This window comes from Rhodnius prolixus, unplaced genomic scaffold (assembly GCF_049639745.1).
Source record: "Rhodnius prolixus isolate KJV_2025 unplaced genomic scaffold, Rpr scaffold_2, whole genome shotgun sequence".
Taxonomy (NCBI): Eukaryota; Metazoa; Arthropoda; class Insecta; order Hemiptera; family Reduviidae; genus Rhodnius; species Rhodnius prolixus.
The window spans coordinates 23970933-23993849 of NW_027411592.1; the positions used below are offsets into that span (position 1 = coordinate 23970933).

General features: G+C 33.3%; 1 protein-coding gene and 1 non-coding gene across 2 annotated transcripts in view; both read left to right on the forward strand.

The window, feature by feature from the left end:
• LOC141450508 (amyloid beta A4 precursor protein-binding family B member 1-interacting protein-like) overlaps positions 1-22917 on the forward strand; it is a 161176-nt gene that overhangs the window by 29695 nt on the left and 108564 nt on the right. The window lies entirely within an intron of this gene.
• Positions 16266-16370, forward strand: LOC141450591 (U6 spliceosomal RNA). Its single transcript, XR_012456185.1, has one exon. It is a non-coding gene; the product is annotated as a U6 spliceosomal RNA (small nuclear RNA).

Genomic DNA, 22917 nt, shown 5'->3' on the forward strand with positions numbered 1-22917 from the left:
GTCGAATCAGTCCGATCTATCATCTTTCTGAAACCAAGAAATTTCAGCTTAAAACAGAATGTTCTATATGATGTTGCGTGGTTTCATTGCGATGTGATTTCATCGAAGCTTCCCTTATCATTGTTGAATATTTATTCACAAATAGTCAAATTTATAAGAAAACTTGTTAGCTTGTGCATATTATAAGAAAACAAGTTATGTTTTTCTCATAGTCTTAAGACAATCGCAAAACATTTCACGTCTCACGCTGTTTCCTTCTTGGAAATTTTAGTTAGTAGTTGATACTAATGAAAGTGTACACTGAAGATCAATGAAGACATTAAAACACAAGTACATGAAACGTATTAGTTAATAACGCTCGACTATTGCATATTTATGTTGCAATGTGCATCACGACAAGTTCAAGAGTACCAGTGTTCAATATTAATAAGTTATTCAACCTAGGACTTCATTTTAAAGCCCCATTATTACCATGTACTTTCTAAGCCCAGTCTTATCTTGTAACAAAATTGTTTTTGTTTGCTGTGTAACACTTTTTAAAAGGAATCATTTTTTTTTTTAAACAAATTATTTGTAGTATACAAAATAATCTCATTGCATTTAACATAACAATTGATAGAATTGTGGACGAGAGGATAATATAAGAGCGGTTTGACGCCGGCATTTCAATTACTTTATGTCCATATTGTATTGTGCATGACACAGCAACATTGATCTTCGTGTGGCGCTCTGAACTCAAGTCTAATTCACGTTAAACATTCTCTAAGTGTCCACAATAAAACTGCCGCATAAAATGAAGTCAATTTTTATTTGTTGGATATTTTCTTCTTTCTGAACACATTTTTTGTTCGTTTTGTTTAATATTTATTTAGAAAATTTATGGAAGAGGGGTTGTAGCGTTCAAAGTGTAGGCAGTCAGTTGGAACTGTTTGAGGTCATAAAATAAATGATTATATAATTTAAGCGTTAATAAACGTTAATTTTCCAATTCATGACTAACATGGGTAAATAAATGTTAGAAATCAATCTGACCTTACTTCAAACTAGGCTTCATCAATTCGCCATTTTGAAGAAGGCGTTTTGGAAAAAATTGTGTGCTAAAAAAATGTTTAGAATATATGACGAGGAAGTCATTGGACACAAAGTGGGGTTTTTGCAGACATAGGCAAACGGATGACGGTAGAGTCCGCCCTGACTCCAACATCCGGTCTGATACCAAAGTTTTCAGTTCCTCATCCAGCGCCTCTCTCCTTGGGAACTCGCACAACACTTGGACGTACATTTGGCGCTCCCACGTGTGGGATGTGTTTCTCCCACATGAAGTTAATTCGCGATCTAGTTCTTTTTTGTGACTTTTTTACACTCTTCTACTGTTTTTTTTTTTATTGAGAGAGAGGAGATTATTGCGATTGTGAGTGTTTTTTTTTTAAATAATGAACCGACAACAATTAGTCATTCGTTAAATTTTGAGATGTATTTAATAATTTTATTTTTTACTTTGTACTCTAAGAAAATTTTTTACAGGATATTCTGCACTGCTTTCATTAATTAGATCTAATACACCCCCACTGTTGTCAGCTGAAACCCTACAGCACCTCCAGTGATGAAACAGCTCACTGGGACTCTAGGTGAAAGACCAGCGTTCTGGCAGACCCCAGACTGCTCGGAGTGCAGCCGTTGTTGGGACTGTGCAAAATTTGGTGATAGCAGATCGTCGCTTGACCTTGCGGGAGATTGTCCAAGAGGTTGGAGTTAGTGCAACTTCAAAACGGAGGTCCTTTTGTTCCGTCGACAACAACTTGGTCACTCTCCGCTGATGTGCGGCTGCTTTGAAGCGGTTGAACCACTCCTTAATTTGTGTTTCACCCATCGCTTCGACTCCAAACACCTGCTGAATCTTACGAATTGTTTCGCTTTGAGAATCACCAAGCTTTTGACAAAATTTGATGCAGTACCTTTGCTCAACACGTTCAGTCATCTTGAGAGAATCGGATCCGGAAGTCGGAGAACCGGTAATGCGACGAACACGTTGTGTAGCACCTCACTCAGCGACCCACAGGCAGCGACTGACGCGCTGGAAGGCGGTGACAAAATTCACACATGTGCATGAAGGTGTCTTCCTTTACTGAGTACAGTGGCGCCGTGCTATCGTCTTTATTTTGCGAGGGAAAAATAAAGGTCGGATACTTTTTGGACAGACCTCGTATAAGTATATATAAGTATAAAAATGGAGTAGTATATTACAAAAATGTTTACCAGTACATTTTATTTACAATACAGAACTCAAAAATATGAAATTTATGTGATAAGATGGAGCGGGAAAAGAAGTTGAAAAGGGCAGCATGATGAACGGATATCACAAGGGTGTCTGATAGAGCAGAGGACGGTCCTGATTAGAATAATGAGACTCCAAGAAATATTGGCAAATAAAACCCTGATAAAAGCCACCAATATATCTGAATACTGAATGCTGTGAGGATGTCAGAGGGTACTGAAGTTATATCGTAAAACACCATTTATCAGCATTTTAGTATAAAGGTTCCCATAAACTTCAAAATCAGGAAAGCAGTAAGTTGGGAGAAGTATTAACCGTTTAGAGGTTTGAGGAATACGGATGTCTTTTTCATGACTTTTAACAGAAGAAATGGATTGAATCAGGAGATGATCAAGTACAAGAAGATGATGAAGGATTTAAACGAATTTAGAGCAGATTGTTACACTTAATTTAAGATTATTCTGATCTGTCATCCTCGGTAATGTTGAGGAGGTAGGTTACCGAGCTGAGGGATAATAAGGACAGATAAATCTAGTCGCCATCTGCTTATAAATAAAATTGCTTTGCTGCGTACAAGCGTGACCATTTATACAAAACGAGAATAGAATGGGCGAACGCGAGGCACCTTGAAAGGCACCAGAAAGTAGATGAAGGAATAAAGAAGACAAGATGACAGACTACGAAAGGATCGGAAAGAAACGATTAAAACTATTGGACTAAATTTAAAGACCATTTTGGTGTTATTCTCTTCTGTAAGCACAAAAATAGACCATTATTGAAATCATTCGTGATTTTAAGAAGCGCGAATTAGGTGGAAATCGAGGGTATGTTTGCCTTCGACAACTACTTCCGCAAGATATCTTAGTTTAAGGCAGCCTTGAAAATGGTTTACTGGATGTTCTTTCCTAAGTAGGTGAAAGCGCTAACTGATGGTAATACAAGCCAAAATGTATTAGAAAAATCATTTAGGAAACCCATTCGTCCGACATTTTTATCTTATCTAAATTGCATTTACGGTCAGTTACTTGTTCCCAAGACAAATATAATCATACGTTTTGATTACTTCATAATTTTTTTTTTTTTTTTTTATTTGTTTGTTTATTTTGCAACTGTATGCAGTACAATAAGCAAAAGTGATGAGTGAAAAGGGATGGCACAAATACAAAGGGATGGCACAACATTTCTTAATTCCCTACAACGCTACACCTTTTCTACAATCTACTTCATAATTAAAGAAATTTATTACAACAAACAATAGCGCACACAGTGTGACAGTTTGTGACATTATTACAACAGCTGAGGGAAATATGGATATGTAGGACGGATGTGGTTGCCTAGTTAATCAGATTTGCCTCGCAGTATGTCCAGGCGTCTTTTACTTGAATATCCCAATATGCAACTTTAACTCTTACTAATTTACTTATAGATAAGATCTATACAACTACAACCTGGCCAATGAAACAATATCTCTGATAACCGTTCAGTGCAACAGCGCATGTTCGGATCTTTGTAAACTTTCTGTAAGGACTATTTTGGATTAAGTAAAATTCATAGAATTTACTTTTTATTCTACAATAAATGTATTACATTAAAGTTATGTTACGTGTGATAAGTTGACGATGAGTGTTCAGAGGATGGAGCATACATGGTATCCAAAACTGGAAGACAGTCGATGGTACAGAGGCGGCGTATCAAGGAGGCCAAGGCACCCCTTAATTGGTTGTAGCGTGTAAAAGAAGACAATTTATAAATATTTGTAGATGTTAACACATCTCTATTTCCTTTGTATTTTAAAACTATTCTCTCTTTTTTGACCTCATTCCTTGTTAAACATAATATTTTTTTATTTTTGGCGATTAATGTCTTAAAAATGGGGATTTCCCGGTTAAAAATCGAATGTTAAAAACTTGACGCCATCGCAGCATTTCCTATTGAAAGCATCAATAGAAATACAAAATTGAAAGGAAGAACCGTAGATTGATTGTAACTTGTGATCAGGTGTTGCCTTAAAACTGTTTAAGACGTCCTCTCAAGTATTATTTACATCTACATTCAATTAACTATTAAATCATCCATTAACCAAACAATAATCATAAGTAATGTATTAAAGGCAGAATTGTAATTATTTTAATATCTACAATAGGTAAAACTTACAGCATTGTTATTCCTAGCTTTATGTCAAGGCTTTGTTTATTTCAGTTAATTTTGCAATCACTTAAAATATCGGTGACTGCACAGCTGCTCCCTACATTGACCTATAATTCATGTGTTCACTACTTACATCATCCTAATCGCGTTTTGAATTTGAATTTTTTGGTTCTATGCCATTTATTTTAGATTTCTACTTTATCTTAAGAAGAATGAAAGCATTTCTTAGATTTCGTTTTCATTATTAATTTCGATTTCATTTCAGGTATTATTAATGCAGCTATTCGATAAAGAAAATTAAGGTGGATTCCCTATATGTATAATTCTACTACCTAAAATGATCTATTGTACCGAAATTTTATTATGTGAGTGTTGATTTTGTTGAGAAGTTGGGATATCCGCAGAGACGCTAACATCCCTGAAGAAGTGACTAGTCCATTTCTCCCTACCTTACAGGGGTAAGCGCCCTGTAAGACATCAATAATATTAAAAGAATCTTAAATTTGAAACATTATTATGCAAATTAAAATTTTCTTTCGAAAATGGAAAAGTGCGGAGATTAAAATTGAAATTTCCAGAATTTAAAAATAAAAAAAGTAGAGTTGAAGATGGATTGAAGAAATTTAATAAGAACCACATCTGTGTTGGCTGCACTTCGGCCGAATATCTGACAATCTTTCACGTAAAGTAGCTTTGTCATCTAAATTATGTGTTAACCATTTGTCTTGCTATACTTCATTATTACTTATCTGAGAATGTTATTATGCCCTTCTGTATTTAATTGAACAATTACTGCCAACGTAATGTTGGAATATTCTATTATGGCAATATTCGTAAAACATTTGCCAGTGACCTAATTAAAAATTGGAATGTTTACGTCATACTGTTCATACATAGAGGGGATACCCTTTTGTTTCAGTTTATCAGATTCATTTAAAAAAAACTGTTTGATAAATAAAATATAAAATTTGTTCATTTTACTTTTAAAGTACGTTATTATTCTATTAATTTACAGTCGAGCCTCCCATAAAGGACACTCTCACTAGCGGCCACCTCCATTTACGGGCAGTTTTTGGATTTACCCGTTTTACCCCTATATACACTTTCTATATAAAAGAACCTCCGTCTAACGGACACTCTACATAGCGACCGCGGACATTGATTTTGGGGAACGGATTAAATGTTTCACCTCCCACCAACGACCACCTTATTACTAAAAGTTCGTTTGGTTTGACGCGGTGACCAAAATAATTATCCCCTCTCAAGTTTTTGTTTTTTTCTGTTTTTTTTTCAGAAGTTTTCTGTATAAGCTTGTACCATTTTAATCATTTTTCAATATTACTTTGGACGAACAATAATGTTTTTTCCGATATGTCTCCCAAACGATAGCGGTTAACTCTAGAAGAGAAAATAAATGTGTTGGAAGATTTTGCAAAAACTAAATCGAGCCATCGTCAACTTACTGAGAAGTTTTCTATTTTTCTAATAATAGATGATAGTATGATGATAATTTTACCATAAATTATTATTGTTATGAATAAATGTGATGATTATTATAAAAATTGTTATAAAAATTATTAATTAAGTCAATAATATGTAGTTTTTTGTTAAATTTTTTGGATAATTAAGAAAAATTTTATGCAAATCATATAGCTAAATAATTATGCAATTATGACGTTTTTAAATCTATTAATAATAAACAAATTTTAAGTAGATGTTTGGGGAAAAAACCCATATTTTATCATAATTAAACTTGCCTACCTCCTTCTAACGGCCACCTCCAAACACCAGCCACTTTGCTTTCCCCCGCCAGTGTCCGTTATTGAGAGGTTCGACTGTATTCGTCTTTACCAGAGTACTGCGTAAGAGAACTGCGATCATTTATGTGCTTGAACTTGGTAACTTTTGATGTCCAAAGAGAATACAAAGGTTTACACATTAGAAGGTTCTTTCCGTTCCTCTTTGAATGCTGGTATTGAAATAAAAGTCATCGAATGCGCTGAAAATCTCTCAATTCAGGTGGTTGCAGAGCTGACATGACTATAACCGAGATTGAAAATAAATGAGAATCTCGTCTAGCTCAGATCATATACGTCAAATGGCATCTAACAGTGTGCTGTAAGTTTGCAACTTTTAAATATTTTGTAGCTGGTGCTATCTGTATTCTATTTCTCCTTTTTTGGAAATATTAATAGTAACTGATTCTAGTTTTGTACCAACTATTCCAATACTTATTTGGTTAAGTTAAGAGCACTTCTTTCTTTGATCCGCACTTATAATTTGATTCTGGTTTGAGCTCGATTTATATTTTCAACCCTTACATTTAGTTAAGTAAAATTCTTGCTGGGATCCGTGTTTTTTGTAATTTATTGGAAGAATACTTTTCAAAATTCTTAAACTTCTGTTTTTGAGCTCATTAGAACTGATTCATATTTAATTGAGCTTCTTGTGACGTTTAAAATATTCGACACTTTGCTGTATTATATTGTTTCGTCTTGAGATGACTCCTTAGGGAGTATTCCTCTAATTTAATAATGCGAGATTTCGAGCAAGTGTATTTTTTGAGTGACTTTTTGTAAAAGATGTGTCATTATTTCAGCTGCACTTTCTTACATACCATTGGACTAATACTACTCAAAATTTATACCCAAATATCTAATCCTTTTTAATAATTGTTTGCATTCGGCTGAGAAAAAGGGAGGTTTGTATTTAAAAATGTATTTCATGGAAACTAATCATTCATTTAAATAACTAATGTTGCTTCGAACATTCGTGAAAGAAAGAGTTCGAAGTTATACTTAGAAAAATAGTTAATTATTTCCAAATATTTATTTCAGCCGAAATTATCTTCAATGACGACTGCATATAATTTATTTTCTATTTGGGTGTAACGCTGTTTACAAGAAGTTGAAAGTCTCAGACACAAAGGCAACTGGTTCAGATTTTTTTGGAAAAAGTGTAAATTTTACTGCAACAACTGTCGAGAAAATTCGGTTGTATTGCATCGCAGCTACTATGTTGTGAATGAATTAATCTTTATTGTAGAATGCAGTTTCTATCTAAGAAAGGTTCTATTTATAAAAAATATTCATGTGACTTCGATGTCGTAAATGTTCATAACAGAAATTTGAATGCCACTATCTTCACGTATTATTGACTTATCTAAGTTCTGCACTAAAGACTACAGGTCAATGCAAAGGCAGGCCATAGATTAACAAATAAGCTTTATATCTCACCAAGTTTAAATATTTATTTTTTAACATTTGTATATTTTTAAGGAACGTCACCATTTTAAATTCCTAAAAGGACGTGAACTGCACCCGTGTGCTCGTGTCACTTTATTTTTGGAACAGTTCTTTTAACTTAATACCAGCCTGTTAACCGTATCACGGTTATTTATTCTTTAATTCCAATAATTTTGTTACATGCAAGAATATTTTTAGTAGAAATGGTCGAATATTTGGAGGTCATTCAACCAAGAAATTGAAGAAATTTTTACAGAACTTAGATATATTCTGAAGCACCTGAACATTTATTGAAAACCTATATGATAATCTAAGAAACTATTGGTAAAGCAAAGTTGTTTATTACACTTCAATCCACAGTAAATCTGCAAAAGACTATCTGATAAAACAGGCAATACTCTGATAAAAGTAATTACAAAAGTGAACGTTTCTTTTTTCTTAATAATTTTCTAGAAATTTTCCAATTGGTTCTTTGCGTACATCTAAATTGTACCAAATTTGAACTAAAATAAATATAAAACAAAAATACTCACCAAAAACATCTTTAAAAAAAAACAGCTCTTTTTTTTGCTCAAAAAAACCTCTGAACTAAAGGGCTTAAGTAAGAACCTTTACTTTCTCTGAGTAAGATTTTGGGGAGGAATTAGATGTTCAACCATGTGATCAATATTTTTTATTCAAGACGCGTTATAACGGTGATCATTGCCAATTGAAGCGTTTTTATTGCCAGCCTTCGGACTGTGTTCTCTTGTTATCTTCAGGGTCCTCTGGTAGAATTGGAAGAGAAAATTAGAGCCGATCCTGGATGCTGTCTTTGCTGCGAGACGTCTTCGTTTTGAACTATAACAATTTTCACATAAATCAGGGAATTTCTTTGTGTAATAAAATCTAAAAATAAAGTAAAATGATTAATGATGCAGCTATTTGGCTAAAAGAAGTTACATTTAGTGTAAATTTCTTCCAGAAATTTAGAGAAAGTGAAAAAGTAAATCTGCCAGATAACGGGGAGTTAAAGAGAATGTATAAAACAAATTTTTCTATAAAGAATCCTTGTACTTACAGTACATCACCTTAATATGATGGTTTTGTAACGAAATAAAAAGAAAAAATTCAACTACTCGTAAACTAAAGGTAGAATAATCAAGTGATAGATAGGTGGTTTTAGTTTTTAGACGGTGTTTGATTACTTAGCAGTGCTCACATTTACAGATTTCCCGATCAGGTGGAAAACTGCAAGGTCATTTTCACAATGAAAATTACTCACCACAATCTTTATAAGAACAGTAATCCATCTTTGCTACTCCATCTCCGGTTACCTCGCCCATGCTGTATGAGTCACAACCTACCGGATGCGTCACCATGGTTATGTATAGCGGAAGTTTACTTTCTGTGAGAAATTCGCGTGATAATATTTAAAGGAAGTAAAAAATGGTCTATTCACTTCATGCTAGTTCTTATCATTATTTTTTATATTCTTTTTGGTTTGCAAAAATTCGTTTGACTGATTAAACAAAAAAATTGGATTAAAATTCAAAAATAATGAACGCCAAGTTTTGAGTTTCGTCACACTGTAGTACAATGCTATCTAATTTCATGCTTTGTCACAGGAAGTCCACTACGTACACTATAATTTGCCTATATATTTACATGTAAAAAAAATGTACTTTTTTAAACAATCAAGTCACAAAAGGTCTGTAGTTTTTGTGGAATTTTATTTAGTTTTTATTAGAATTCCCAGTTTTGACGAATGGGAATTCAAGAAGATTGGGAAGTTTTTTAGACCTCATTCCCAGATATTATAGTTATTTAACTGTTTGCACAGATGTTAATTGCTCTATCCGAAAGACATGCGATTTATCAAAGTTGGGAAATTGGGTTTTGTCTAAAAATACATCTTTTTCGGGTCCCAGAAGTTTGATAGTTTTTAGCAAATTTCTCTCTCTTTGGCAGTGAATGCGAGCCTGGTGCTAGAGTTCTTCACCGGATGGAGTAGAAAGTAAGCTAAACTAAACCTATGTAATGGCGGCTTACAAGTCTACAATATGTCCATTCCTCTTTTATCTATTTCACGATTTAACAATAAAAATTCTCAAGTTTTTTGTTTCTGTTAACGATAATTGTGTAAAACATAAAGAATTGTTGAAAAGGGAATATTATTTATCGTATTTATAAAGGGAAATCTTTTTTCTAGCTTAATTCGAAAGTTTATCAAATACCTATGAGAGAAATGTTGAAAAAAAAAAAAACTAATTATTTATTTCATTGAAATTATTAGTTTTAAAATATTGGCCAATCACAATGTAGTATGGTTACAGACTGTGGGCGGGTCATATCCACCTCTAGGGTAATCACGCCCCGTCCAATGAAAACGATTCTTGGCTGGTCAAATCGTATTAACAATGGTACTTCAATACCTTCCACTTATTTTTCTAAATCTTTTATTATTTTCTCATATTTTAATAACATTTTTTGTTATTTTAGAAATAATATTAATCTCAGGTAAATATTGAGAAAAAATGCTAACAAATTATTTTTAAAAAAATCAAAAATCATTCTCAATTTTCAAGTTTAGATCGTTTTCGATAGGTTTTCGCCATTATTCGACAGTTTCACTTCACTTTCTCATGAAAAGAATCTCGCATGAACACTCACATGGCTTTTTCTTACCATATGTTTCGAATAAAATGGAATTTTTTGGTAATTTAGAACTGCATAATAAAAAGAAAAAAGAGATCAAATTAATAATAATGTTGATAGGATGCGACCACATTCCCTCTGAACCAAACTATTAATTGAGAAAAAATTACAAGCCAAACTGACATTTAAGCTTAAGTAGGCCATTAGATCAGCTTCAAATTGAATCCGTTTGTCAAATTAATAGTAAATTACAGGAAAAGCCTTTTTTTAAAATTGCACTTCCGATGTATTGATTTTCTTTCTTCTTGGAAGTTTGGTTAGAGATTTAATGATTAAATACTTAGAGGTAGTAACTCCTTAAAATATCTAAATGGAAGTTTAGAAAACCTTAGTTACCCTTGTAAAATGAGGGTATAAGGTGGTCGGTCTTATGTAGCTCTAGTGAGTCACTAACAGGTTAAATCTCGTATGAACCTATCTTGGTTTAGTTTTAGTGAGTCCTTATGCTTGTGAAGTCCAAGTCTGAAAAAAAATTAATCGATAAGTTTTGTTGGAGATACAAGAGAAAGGTGGCCTCGCCAAAACGTAGTCCAAACCATTAGTTGAAAAGCCATATAGTTTGATTAAAGATTGAAATGAAAGTACAATTAAATATCCAGATTTAATCATAATTTTTTAAATTAATTTATGTTTAAAGAAATTTAGTTCACTAATTAATTGTCATGATTAAAAGTACGATTAATTTCGCTGATTAAATTCTGATTAGAATTAAACAAAAATGAATCCATTAAATTTATGATTAAATTGTATTGTATCAGTGCTCATCTCAGAACGGCGACACATTCAAATCTCTAACTAGCAACTCGCGATCCACTACAGTCCGCCGGGTGACCAGCACCTGGACACCATATCTACCCCCACAAATTGCCGCTCTAAACCAATGCACAAACAGCAAGTAAATATACTGTCGGCTTAAGTGTAAAATTACAAAAATCCAGATATTTTCGTTGAACCAAAAATTACAATTAGTTGTTGCTAGGTTACGCTCCTAGGTTACACTAGGTTACATGTGATTGCGTAAAATCGTAATAAGTATTTTTGTAAATTTGTTCCTTGTCGATTTTTGTGTCAAGTCAGGCTGAGCCACTATTCCATCTCAGTTAGGGTTTCAGATAGGGTTCTTGTCAGTGTAGTTCCTTCATAAAACTAATGCCTTTCCTTATTGTATTACCGGAAGAAGCTTTTATTCTGCGAAAATCCAGCACCAAACCTCTACTATTATAACAGTTTTCCTTTCACTACATTACTATGAGTCATTCTTTTCTTCTACAGAGTAAACAGAGTGGGGTGGGAACCATCGATTATTTTCTTCGTGTCGTCACCAATCATTTTCCCCTTTCCTTCAACAGTTTTACTCCCAACATGATGATTGTTGGATGATGTAAACAAAATTAAAAAAAACCGGATAGCCTAAGGCATTAACTACTCAGCTTAAAAAGCATAAGAACAAAGAATGGATGCAAGGGGATCACAGATTCTTGTCAATTTCAATCATATTCTCTGCCCAGTTCTGGAAGATACTTCAGGGCTGTGAAATTTATTTTACAATAACAGATTGCTATGTGCATTGATTTGTTGATGTAAAAATTTTTTACAAACATTAGTTACTTATACTTTTCTTCTATTAAAAACGTTTTCTTTTAAAAATAAATATTAAAGCATATAAACGAGAATATTTATTTTTGGAGATAATGAGGGGAAGGTGCTACATCAAATTGTCTTTAAAGTGCCATTCCATTAAGGTTCATAAAGGTCCATTAAGGTCCTTTCACGTTAAATGAAAAACTATGGTTTTATTAGACCAGGCAGAAGTAAGTATGTCCTTGTTTTATGCAGAAAGGCAATTTGCAAAGATGAATGAAAAGAATTTACTTGGCAGCTTTTAGGTTTAAATAAAGCTTCTGATAAGTTAAGAAAAGAGAACACTTACAGGGCTTTGGAAGGCAAACATGTGAACAATAAAGGATTAATAGTAGTTTAATTATTAACCGAATTCCTATTGGGTTAAGGATCACTTCTGGATTAAACTGGGTGTATACGGTGGAGTGGTCGAAACTTCGGGAGGTGATTCAGCAGCTCAAATGCAACAAAAAATATTCTCTTCACTTTGGCCCGATTCTCATTAGTGTCCAAGATATTTGCATTTTTAACTTTTCCGTCGATATTCGCGTTTTTCACCATAACTTGGACACTAATGAGAATCGGACCAAAGTGAAGAGAATATTTTTTGTTGCATTTGAGCTGCTGAATCACCTCTCGAAGTTTCAACCACTCCTCCGTACACACCCTTTATATAACATTGATTATACCTGTATAACAAGCAAAACAAAGATAATTTAAATTTCATTTTAGCGATGAACGAAATTCTTCAGGCACTTCATCTTGTTTTATCAACATTTGCGGATTACCTGGATTTGTTTAGACATGACGTTTAAGAAGAATATAATCATATTTCAGGAAGAATGAGTTAAATATCCCTTTGAACTACCTTTGGAGTCGAAGTTGATGAATTTATAAGGATAGACGGGAAAGTGAGGTTATATTGGATATTACTGGTTACAAGATTTATTACAAGTATTTATTCAAATATTTGCGAACTCACTTGGACGGAAAGACATAGTAGATATAACTGTCAGAATTAAGGATTACCGGGAATTGGTTCAATTGTTTACAGAAAGTTTTCCTTAATTAATTTGTAGTAATTAAGAAGAAAATCCTGGTGTTCGGAAAGAGAAGAACACTCCAAGGACTCGCGTCAGGATGAGCAGCAAAAGGACCAGTGAGGAAGACTAGAAGCAATGGGAAGAAGAGGACTGTTTTGGAGGAAAGGATTGGATAAGAAGAAGGGAAAGAGATGGGTAGGTCGAGCTCCATCAAAGGGCACCCTTAAACCTTTAAGTGGTGGATTAGGAGCCATGCAAAAACAAACTTTCATCTCATCTCTTTAATCAAAAGTTCTGTCAAAGTTGACATTAATTATTTTAAATTTTATTCTCAACTTTCATCATTTCAGTTTTTTTTTTATCGTAAGAGAGATAACCAGCGAAGGTTGGGTAGCAAATCGGAGGGACATCCTCTTCCTTGCCTCCATATTGCAATATCTCACTAAGTGGCCCTTCTGAGAAATGGAAATTGCAAAAAAAAAAAAATGTAAATCAATTTATTTTGTTACCAGTTTTTGAACATGCAAAGTTATTAATATTAATCAGTTGCATGCAAAGTAGCTCCTATGAAGTACTCACGACACTTTGTCATAATGCAGTTAAGTAGAATTTATACTTTACATCAGAAATTTTCCTTTAATTTAGAGGTTTCCTAAACTCTGGTTAATCTGGACAGAAAATTGCGAATGAATGTTGGAAAAATCTACCGGAATCAAGCCTGGCCTTGAACTAGGAATATTCGGCTTAAAGCCCACCGTGTTATCGACTATTCCCTCCCAATTGAGTAGAATTTAAGCACCTTCCGGCCATCTAAGTTTCTTGGATTACAGTGTTTCCTCCTATAAGTGGATTTTAATTGGTAACTCCGCCTGAACTTGCTGGAGAAAAATAACAGTGAACAGATGATTAAATATATGTTAAGAATTTTCATCTAAGTTTGGAAATAGTGTACATTTCTTTAAATTATTCCATTGATGAGATTTACAGCTCAATGTCCAATGAGACAGTTGTCTGTGAAGAGTGCAACACTGGCTGCATGTATCCAGATGGCCCAGGGACGCCAGTTACATCTTATGTTGACTCGCGCCTGTATTTGAAATAATATACAGTATAATAATATTTTAGACAAAAAAAAAGTATTATATGTAAATTACAATTGTTATGGCTGTGTTAAATGCAGTATGAAATAATTTTCTGAATTAAAGTTAAGTAAATAAAGACTTGTGTTTAAAATTTTAGGTTTATCGCTGCATATCGTCGATGATTTTTAATGACGTTTTCTGGAAAGAAATCAGACAGCATAAAAAAGAAATACTTTTAATTACAAAGAAATAATTGATAATAATTATTGAAAAAAGTCATGGAAAAATGTTTAAGCACTGTTTGAATAAAGTAATCATAGTTTTCAAGAATCTCCAACACAATTTTACCTGGTCTTCTTGTAGAGGATGACACAAATTCTTGCAACGAGATCTATCACTTTTTGATTAAAAGAAAACAGCATGGCCGTTCAACAAAGTATCACAAAGCTGGTTCCGTCGTAATCTTGAGTACAGTTGAGAGTTTGAGACCTAAACCTAATGCTTATTGCACCATATTCCGTAACACCTTCTGTTATACAGTGATAAAGGAGGATTTGGCCTATATTATAAAGAAAATTTGTGGATTTTATCTTTTATAGAAAAAGAGGAAAAAAATTGTCAAAGTTGGGTGTTTTTCAATGTTACGCTTCTTCTGGTGCAGTTTTTGACGATCGACTCTTATACAACTGTCCTACCGGTCAGTTTTAATTGATATTACTCTTCTGCGAATAAATTCATACGACTTTGTTTCCGTTTTTTGCACTGATCGTTATCTATACTTGCAAAAAATGCAGTTTCCAGGAGTGAGTGTGCAGAAGAGCATTTAACAGTTAGTGCTAGAAGCTCAGTTCTCTTTGTTACCTTCAATATCAAGTATTGACAAATTTTTATGTTCGCGTCATTTATGAACTTTTATTTTCGTTATTTCTTCAGATTACTCTTATTTTGAATAATTTGCCTAAAATGGGGCCGGCCCGCGCAAAAAACAACATAAATGTGAAGTTTATGTCACTCAATTATAATTTTATTTCAGTTACTGTTATTAAAAAAAAAATAAAAAATAATAATTAAAAAAATACTTGGGTTTTACAAGAATGTTGAAGATACATCTTTCTTGGTTCAGTTTCATTGAGGTTTTTTTCTCCTCTTTTTAGAGCTTTAAGAATTGGGCAATTCTGGAGAAAACTGAATTTACCGATGAAACAAACTTCAGAAATTCCCCAATCTTTGTTTAGGTATTAGTAACGTTTCCGTACACAGAAATTGAATATAATTTTGGAATCCACCCATACACTCAACTACTTACTAGTGTCTGTTTTATCTATGACTAGACTGTACCTAAAGATGGTCTGTGTTTTGACTTCCTCGCTTTAATGGGGCCAAGCATCCGGCTACCGTGATACTCCCTCACACGCTCGCACACACATGACGTAATCAGTATTCAATCAAGAGGTTGTTGTAAACATACACAACGACGACAAACGGGCGGGGTTCAGCGTCAAGATGAAACAGGACGTTTTGGTTGCCCACAGACATAATAATCATTCTAACTTAGACAATGGTATATTAAGGACATGAATTTAAAATATTTATCTCTTTTTTTTTTTTTTTTTGCTTATACTAAATGACGTGTGATTTGCTTAAGCCAGAAATGGTGGTGAAAAACTTAGATCACGAAACTGATAGTTTTTTTTACTTAATATGAAAATGTTTGGGATCTCTTACGACCCGATTTAACTTGGATCGAAATTCCTCAGCTGGAAACATTTCATTACTAAAAAGCTTCTTAGACAGTTCTTCTTGTAAAAATGGCTCCTACGGTTTTGCCCAAAACTTTAAGCACGCAGAAAAAAATAAGGTTTCTTCGAGTTATTCTGCTCTTTAACCTTTAATTAGATCTTTTGTTTCCCCACGTGGAGACTCTGCACAATACCCCCCTAAAAACATACATTTAGAAGTAGATCTTCAATTTATTTGTAACATTTATCAAGGAGAATCGGATTTAAGACTGTTATTAACCAAGAAATGCCACAAATTATCCACCTACTGGGTGATGTTTTATAATAATATAATGCGATGCTAAGTTCTTCATGGTTGGTCCCAATACAGAAACTTCTGATTGTCTAGATTAATTTGTTACATACTAGTGACTGGACTCGCTTCGGCGATACATATACTAATAATACGAACGATAAAGAGAAGATTAGCATGGTCTCTGCGCAAGGATGACACGCAAAATCGCGAAGCGTTCCATATTAAAACAGTCCGGTTGATCGTCAAAAAGTGCGCGAAAAAGCGTAACTTTGAAAAACACCCAACTTTGACAATTTTTTTCTCTTTTTCTATAAAAGATAAAATTCCCAAATTTTCTTTATAATATTGGGCAAATCCTCCTTTAAAAAGTAATTTTTTCTTAATAACATTTTTATTTAGGCACACGGTAGCCGAGCGGTCAAAGGCAAGGCCCAAAAAGCTAATTTATATTGTAATACTGGGTTCGATTCCCGATCTAAGCCTTGGATTTTATTTAATGTTTAATTTGAGAACTTTACAGTAAAGTATGTTTGCTAGTCGCCTCTGTCCACGACACCTACCTAATTGAATGGTTGGACGTCTGAAAGCCAGCCTGAAGAATAGGCACTACTTTACTTTACTTCATTTTTTCTTACTAGTGATTTTAATTTGATTAGTTGAATAATTGTGTTCCAAATCAACAAATAAGTAAAGTAATCGCAAATTTTTCAGGCGTAGCTCGACGTCCCTAATTAAGTGTCGTTGACGGGAGCAGAAGCACATACTTTACTATTAACATTTTGTGTACAAATAAAAAGCAGTTACACGCGGGATTAGAACTGGCGATCTCCCACTTACTAATCCGCGCTTCGTAACCACTAGACCAGTGGTTCTTAACCGGTGTTCCGCTAATATGGTCCAAGTGTTCAGCGAAATTTCAATTTTAAACTTACTAATATAGAAGAGGAAGTGAGGTTAGCTCTATCTCAAATCAGACCTGATATTCTTCAGATATGTAAGAATCGCCAGCCTCAAATTTCTCATTAAAAGAGTTTTTGTTATTTGTAGCAACGTACTTTTATGTTCATTATTTGGTTAATTTCATTTTCAGAATTTAGTTTTTAAAACTATGTAATAATTTGTCCTTTTTAATTTTAATTAATACATATATCTTTTTTGAAAATTATATTCGATTTTTATAATTCATTAATTTTAAGTTCTTGCTAAATAACTAATTTCAAATTTTTTAATGTTAGTATTCCGCGTGAAAAATATATACAAATTGTGTTCCGCGTCTTTTGAAAAGGTTAAGAACCACTGCACTAGACCAACACCCGTTCGTCCAAGTAAATGATTATTTCATTATACTCTCGTTCATTACTATAGAATTCTCTGTTTTCTGTGTCATGGTGTCATGGTGTAAGAAACCGATGAAACTAAGCATATAGAGGTTAGGGCTTAGATCCAAACCCTGAGAGAATAAAGAGAATTAGCATAATTCGACTTTGTAAAATGATTAGAGAAATCCATAATTCAATTTAATAATGTAGAAATATCCCAGGGGATTCAATGAAACACTGATTATTATTATTTTTTTTCTTATTAATCAGTTAAACAGAATGATAAAAACAAGACGAAAATAAAGAATAATGTTATATAAATTATCTATCTTAAGTATGAAAAACATTTTATGAATATCAGAAATTATCAAATAAAAATAAAATAATGGGCCGAGCAATGCTAGGAATCCAAACCAACTGAAGATAACAAAGCGAATTGAACGATTTATATGATTAATATTCTGCGCGCGTAAGTGCGATCGGCGGTGTACAGCTCGCTTCTTGGAAGATCCTAAATACAGCAGCCGTGCAACATTAATTAATAGAGAATGCGACCTTGTAATTTAATGAAGATCTATATTCTATTGCGTGATAACTGTACTATTAAAGATTGATGCATTGTGGGCAACTTGATTTTGTAAATAAATAGAGAAAAGAGGTTATATTTTGATGGTTAAATATCGGAAATATATTTTTGAGGTCTGTAATGTTCAGAAATTGTTCATTCTTTTGGAATTCATCCTTTTTTTTGTAAGAGGGAGAGAAATCCAAAGTGAAGATGTCGCACCGCCTCCAAGTTGAAAAATCTCACCCATACTCCCAAACTAATTTGTAAAAAGCCACTGTTTTGGTCTCTGAGTACCTCAAAACGATATTTCTAGGGGTAAATTCCATTTTGAAAACTCCGCAATTCATCCTCTTGCTCTGTGTAGTGAAAATTAAATTACTGATTTGAACGTTTCCTTTCTTTTAAGATTTCAATTAAGTCCAATCGCATATTTCCTTCAGATCTCCTTTGAAAACAATATCCACGCACGATCTACTAACGTGTGGGTAGCGTTAGTTAAAAGATAATTATTGGCGAAAAATTCTGAAACAGAATCGCAGATCCGGATGTCCGAACTATTTCAGTTATAAACCATTTTATTAAGAAAATAAGGCTAAATTCTTTTTTATTTGCCTAATTTGGTAAAAAGACGTAAAGCCCGTCTTAAAAATTAGGCGATTACTTTTACTTTTATTCGCCCGTATTTTAGGAAAGTAAAGTAAAGTAATCGCCTAGTTTTACCGGCGGGGCTTAACGTCCAACTACCAATTAGATGTCGTAGATGGGGGCGGAAGCACATCACTATTAACTTCTTTATTAATATAAAAAAGTAGCTAAACGCGGAATTCGAACTGGGTATCTCCCACTTAAAAGCCACGCTTCATAACCACTAGACCAACACCGTATTTTAGTATGATATTGTATATTTAATACTAATAAATTAGATTCTATTATGAAAAGCTTAGAGAGAGCGTAATTTTATTTAATTTCCCAGATTTCTAAGACTTGCCATCTTTGATTTACTGAAAAGTAATGAAAAACAGGTTATTTTACCAGACGGGCCTTCATATCCAGTTTATCGCCTCACTTAAGCAGCTAACCCTAGCAGCATTAACATGAACATAACACTTTGGAACAACTTTGTAGGAAATGTGGCCACAGAAATTCCATTCCTAGCAAGCCCTAGGTTTCGCTTGCAAGGTTCGTTTCCTAGAGTTTAACACCAGCAAATTGGTGGTAACCCCACTTGGGCTTGGGCCCAGCTCAGATCTTTACGTATAATCCACACTCTGGACTCACAGGCCACTCAATGATGACCGAGAGGCAGCATGTGCTCTAGGTACATTTTCTCTCTTTATAGAAGCCATCTTTGGGCTGTTAGGCTATTGATGGATTGATCATTCTTTCTCCAATAAGATTAATAGAATCGTAGTGTTCCAGAAGTTGGTAGACATATATTCTATTTCGTGATCTTTACTTCCTACTTTTTCTAGTGAAGATAAATAAGTTTTGCGGATAACAATCTCCAGAAGAAGCTTCAGACTTCCCTAAGTATTACACCAACGCGCACCCTCAGAGTTAGGTAGTTCCATAAATAAACCCGTCTAGAAATAGTAGAAAAGGAAGGAATAGAACTAGGGGAGGAACTATCTAGTGGCCCTTCTACAGAAATGTTTATTATATATCTTCATAAGGCACCAACTTCTTCATTGTTTCGTAGTTTAAATTGTCTTATTGTTAAGATGAGTACATGATTGTTTTCTTAGAGTTTGAGGGATAGAGATAGAGATAGAGAGTGGCGGGAGGAGGCGCACGTCAAACTTCAACGTTACATATTGATGGCGAGGGCTTCTAACAAAAAGAAACAGAAATATAGTAACATCTCATGAATTAGTTATTAGTTTTAGTATGGACAAGTGGGGACAGAACTTTTGTGGTCGGGAAATACCTGTGGCCTCATCTTCTTATCATAATCTTACATCTTCTCCAACATTCAGGTTATCCTTAGTTATCTCTTGTTCTGCTTCATAGTTCGAATTAAGCTACATTTACTCCAAACATACTAGAGAGCCTAGAACAAGAGCAAGAATTGAATTTCGTGTTCGTTTGGTGTAAACGATATTTATTTAGTATTTGCTCTTAGAAAGCTCTATATGCACAGCTCTTTCGAACACGCCGGTTACATTAAAAGAACATTTTACTATTTCTACTTAGTTCCTCACCTCCAATATAACCTCCTTATGTCCAATTTTCGCAGGAAAGTTGTTATTATAGAATCTATTTAGTTATTTACTTATTTACAATACGGACAATCACCCAGTTACAATGAAATATAATTTAAAGTAACATTTAATAATAAAACAACATATAATAATTTATAGAATATACATACATATATACATATATGGTCATAGAATGTACATATATTGAAATAGAAATAAAATATAGACATACTTTACTTAATAGATATGCTTTATAATATACATACTATAAAATATACTTTACTTAATTAATAAATCTTAATGATATCACAAATAACTGGTACTAATAATTGCAAAATCAGTTATTTAAAAAACGTTTCAATTCGATCATGTCGGTGTTGAATAAATCAAAATCAGCGGGTAGATGATTAACTTGATCTGCACTCTTTTGGAAAATAACTGAACTTTATGTACTCACTAATTCGTTATTAATACTTTGGAACATCAGTTCTACTCAACTGAAAGTTACCACTTTGTTCATTAATTTGAGTTACTGTCAAAAGGGTTTTTTTTTCAAGTTGGTTATATTTCTTTTTCACATTTCTAATAAAGTTAAAGATTTGCCTAGTTTCTACATTAACAAAACAGCATTTCATCCGCTGTAATTGTATTATTAGTTTGAGAGTTAATTAATGTTACTGCGGTCTGTTTAGGACAGAAGATCTGTTGACGAAGGCCTCCATTGACAGCGAACTGAAATATCTAGTGTAACTTGTGGATCGTTAAATAGTGATTGAGTGGATCGCTGTTCTCAGAAAGTCGGTTTAGGAAGTTTGGAAACGTTACATTACCCACTGTACAAATAGTATTTCGGCCTATTCATACATAGGGAAGTATAGCCTGCTTCGAAGGAAACGTTCTTCAGTAACGAGAGAACATTGGAGGACCACAGCAGCTCCGCGCAGTAAAATTAAATATTAAAGTGAAATAAGAAAAATAAATTAAAGTGAATAAATTTGATAAGGAATTATAATAAAAATAACATTACTCCTTACATTTTGCAACGTGCTGAGCTCTGTAGAAAGAAGGCTGAACTACGTTTGTTTCTATTTGTTGGAAAGTTCTGCTCTCTAGCGTCTTTTAACAGAATTAATGTGAAATAATTTTTACTAATGTGCAGGTTAGTTGGAGTATTTTTTTATTTTTTTTTCAAATACCTTAGCAGCCCTTATTTTTTTAATTTTTCATGTACACCTTAAATAAAATTCTAAATAATTTATTTAATTTTTTAAATATTTGGTTGCATTTAATTCAGAAATAATATCTCGACAACACTTTTTTGGCAATTTGGCAACAACAGGGGATAAATTTCAGCTTACAAATTAGATGTCCTTAATAAATATTATCAAGTTTATCTGTGAAAACCCAGAATTGTGCCAATATAATGCTTTCTTTTTCTTTTTCTTTATATTTTGTATAAAGTTTGAGAAACATTGTTTCAAAGCAGCTGTAATCTCAAAAGTTTCGGATAGATGTTAATAATATTATTGTTATTATTACAGTCACTACATTGCAGCGGGTATTTGCCTTATTATTTTGCATGTAATACTGTGATTTTAAAAAATTAACAATTCGTTTTCGTGGTCCCAAGAAATAATTTTCCTTCTAGCTAACAAACTTGTTAAAATTCTTTTTATACCAAAAAGTTGGTATACAGTTCCTTACTCGATCTGATTAATTCTAAGATTTATTTGGCTTTTTCAGAGTAGTTTTCCGTTTTAATTAATACTCTTATTTTGTTATTAAATATACAAATACACAAACTTCTCTTACAATTTTCAAAATAAATTTCATCAATTTATTAAAACCATTAAGAAATAGTTGTGCTTTTTATAATTGTTTTTACTAAGAAGTAAAAGAATTTCATCTGAATTAGGAGAAACCTGAACATTTTTAAAAATAAAAGATAGTAAAATATTTTTATGAAAACCAAATTTATTAGATAAAATAGAAAACTTTTTACGTTTTGTTTTTATATCACAGGAAAATTAAAATGAGAAAGAACGCTTTAGGAACGATCAGGAACCAGTGTCAAAGGATAGCAAAACAGAAAATCCGGAACTTGCACCCACCTCAATGGAAAATGAGCAGTTATTTCTAATCTTTCTGTCCATTTTACTCAGTCACTTTAACAAATATTTAAATTTGCTAACTTCTAATATAATAATAATATTCTTTCACTGATTTTTGACCAAAGTGAACCTCAGTAGTATTGGACATCTTGCATATATCGACTCAAAGAAGCGTCAGCTTTTGGACTTGGTACCACCCTATTTATCTGCTAAGGTGGCTCAACTTAAGTTGTTCTATCCAACTGATTTTCCATCGTCCAGGCCGTCATCTCGAAAATCCTAGCCTGTATAATTTCTCTTCGGGGCCAATTCGCTCCTATTTGCTGTTTTGTACCACTAATGTGCGATTTACTCGTTATAGTTGCTATAGGCCGGCTTTTCTGCGACACTTGCTCATAGTTTTAGACTCAATTTTTGAACTTTTCAAGCGAACGTTATAAATAAAGTTGAATAATTTCCTACCTTCATGGTAAAGACTTCTTCAACGAGTTGATTCTCTATCGTGTTGAACTTATTCAATGTTCAACTATTCATCGATCGCCATTATAGAATCTTTGGTCAACCCTCATTTGCT